Source organism: Rhamphochromis longiceps, linkage group LG23 (assembly GCF_057381845.1).
Source record: "Rhamphochromis longiceps isolate RC_006_pf linkage group LG23, R_longiceps_female_GT1.1, whole genome shotgun sequence".
Lineage (NCBI taxonomy): Eukaryota > Metazoa > Chordata > Actinopteri > Cichliformes > Cichlidae > Rhamphochromis > Rhamphochromis longiceps.
This window is the reverse complement of record NC_140578.1, coordinates 3,225,876-3,229,222: the sequence shown is the minus strand read 5'-3', so window position 1 is coordinate 3,229,222 and position 3,347 is coordinate 3,225,876. Positions and strand designations below refer to the sequence as shown.

Genomic DNA, 3,347 nt, shown 5'->3' with positions numbered 1-3,347 from the left:
GTTTTTTTTTTTTTTTTTTTACACATACGTATATATATATATATATATATATATATATATATATATGTATGTGTATATGTATATATATATTAAAAAAACAGTTATGTTTGTGCAGTTATGTGCTTGCACAGTTTAACTGGTGTTTGTCTTTTTGTTAGCTGCAAGCATTGACGAGCGCATGCTTTTAACATTGACCCGTGATGATCTGAGGGACCTTTTTTCTGGGCCTGAGCACTTTCTCAGAAGAAAACATGTGTGGTCAATAATTCATCCTGAGGTATTATGTAAAAAATATTTAGTTCAACTAATCTCCAGAAAGTATGCTTTTATTTTAGCAGTACTTGACATTTTTATTTTCTCACCCTAAACCAGGAAGACCATCCGCTACCACAGAAACCTGAAACAACTTCTTCACCCAGGGTAGTTGCAACAGGCCCTCCAACTGCTGATGCTAATGTAAGCCAGCTGAAAACCTTGCAGCTCCCCAGTCCTCCGGAATATGTTCTGTACACCGACAGTGAGTTGGAGCAATGCCGAAAGAGTTACCTGGAGTTGGCCTGCTCCGGCAGGGAACAGGCATGCGTCATGTCAAAAGAACTGAGATGCAGATTGGTGAGAAATACAATCACAAGTATGGTGTCCCTTTTGAGAGCAAGCCAAGGCCAAATGGAGCAATACCCCTCTAAGACCGAAATCACTGCAATGGCTAAAAAAGTTGTGGAATATTATCCTATGCTGCAGGATAATGATGCAAGCGTAAAACACGTAAGTTCTTGTATTTGTGTCTCATATATAAATCATTTTGTTTTGTTCAGGGGGCATGATATATATGTATTTTCACCAGGAGAAAAGGCTGCAAAATATGAAAACACCAGTAAAAAGGCAAGGACCAACACCGGAGAGGGGACGGCCCAAGAGAAGGCTCACTGACCTCTACCCAAGGGATGAAGAAGCTGATGATGAAGATGCTGATCGCAGTTCTTCCAGTGGTGCATCTACTCTGTTATCACCTGTCAGAAATTCTGACAATGCCTCCACTTCATGTGAGTACATACTAGTAATTTTGTAAAATGGTTATCAACACACAGCCAGTAGTAGCTAATGTTTTGTGGAAGTCTACTTCAGTAACAATGAAAAACCAAAATGCTCTTGTACTTCTCTCTATCTTAGCTGACAAGGATAGTCGGCAAATACAAGCAAGACATTACAAAACATTACAAGAAATGTGTAAGAAGGCAAAACCAAACCAAGAAGATGTGTCCCAGCTATTAGACCTCGAGTTTGAAGCCAGAAGATCCTTCATTGACTCAGACACCATGAAAGAGGAGAACAGAGCTTGCCTCATCTTGGATGCATATCCATGCTTTAAAGAATTGCATCATGTAAGTTTTTGGAAGAGTTAATAAATAATCACTTTAATTTCAAATATATTTGGTGTGGTAGTAAAGTTATTTTGATTTTATTTGTCTACTTATTTTTTTAAACCTATTGTAGGCGTTGGGTGAGCTTCGCAGAATTTTGGATCCCCACAACAACAAGTTCATCAGTCAAGTAAAACTGAGATGGGAAGAATTCTGCTCCAGGGTAGAGTTCTACGGTGTGTCAAAGAAGGCAATGAATCCACCAATGACCATGGACAAAAGTAAGTTTTACCATTTGAATACAAAGTTCTCATCCTTTAAAATTTATGTTTATGAAGGTTTGTTTCTGCTTTGTCCAGCTGAAGCCCACCTTGCACTGATGAAGGCTCTTCCTCTTTCCCACACCTTCCCATCCACCAAAAAAGATGGGGAATGCTTCTGAAGCATTTCTACATGTCCTGAAGGTAAGTTTTATAAAATTTGCTTATAAAGATCTACAGAAAATTTGGCAAACAAAATATTTCGGTCAAACATGACTCAAAAATGCTTTTTCAGTTTCAGCCGAAAGACTTAAATCTATAATTTATTGTTTTCATTAATTTATAACGTATTTAATGTACACGAGTGTGGTCACATAAGGAGTCGCTTGATAAACCATAAGTCAAAACTACTATAAAATGTGTGTAACCAACAAAGAACAGGATAATGACATCTCCAACGTTATGACCAAATCCCAGCAAAAAAACATACAATTAACATAAGATGTTGACTGTCATGTCTTTTGTGTCTTGCAGCCTACAGAAGATCCAGATGCTGTCCTCCAGAAACGAAGCTTGTCATGTCCAGTAGTGATGTTCGATGGCTGCAAGTGTGTCATTGCTGTTGGTAATTTACCAGTTACAACATTTGACAAAGAAAAAATTGGTGAGGCTATGATATATGTGATGGCATACTTTTATGCACTCCATCTGACTTACCCCAAATGCGTGGCAACCCTGCTGTCTGTCATTCAGACAGAAGTTCTCCAGGATGCCATTCATGAGCATGACACTACATCATCTTACAGAAAAGCCCTGGCAGAATGGCATGCATTTATTGGAAAGTAGTGTGTAAATTTCAGATAAGATTAGGAGAGGGCACTTCTGTTTTGTTTTTGTTTGTTTTTTTTTTTTCAATCTGGGTCTTATTTCTAAAATGGAAAATGTTCATTTACTCACCCAGACAAGTTTTGTGGTATTTGGTGTCATTCGGAAGAAATTAGAATCTTTGTGGTCTTCCTATGTCACTCTTCAATTTTAATGGGGCAATGGCGAAACCTCTAAGGCTGTTGAAATGTTGAAACCACTTAAACTCATAATGTTGGACCTGTACTGTTCAATTGTATCTTTATTATCTGCAGGTTATTGTTAAAATGGACAAATAAAGATGGACACTTTTACTCTGTTTCAGTTTTGTTTTGTCCTTAATCAGCAATATAATCTTAAAGTAGTGTTTAGCTAAATTTAAAAAGAAGAAATATCTTTAAAATGATTTAATGTACTAGTTTTTAGATTATTTGCCTTGATTTGTTTGTTAGAATAAGTGTTTTATGCCTATTTTCAGATTTAATTTCTTCAACATTTTACTTAGAACAAGTGGTTAAAGCTTATTTTAGGTTTCAAGCCATGATTGGTTGCCTGGAATAAGTGTAAAAGACTTATTTTTAGCTTTATTATCTTTATTTGTGGCCTACAATCAGTGGTTAAAGCTTATTTTAAGTTTCAATTGTTCTAATTTGTTGCCTGTAATAAGTGTAAAAGACTTATTTTTAGCTTTATTATCTTATTTGTGGCCTACAATAAGTGGTTAAAGCTTATTTTAAGTTTCAATTGTTCTGATTTGTTCCCTGGAATGAGTGTAAAATACTTATTTTTAGCTTTATTTAAATCTAGATATTGTTCTTATTTCAAGAAATCTTATTAAGAAAAAAACACTTACCCCATGGGC

The 3,347-nt window shown here is 36.0% G+C and overlaps 1 pseudogene; it reads left to right on the top strand.

Annotated features, from left to right (window-relative positions):
* LOC146640993 (uncharacterized) overlaps positions 1-3,083 on the top strand; it is an 8,598-nt pseudogene extending 5,515 nt beyond the window's left edge.
* Positions 3,084-3,347: the final 264 nt, after the last annotated feature.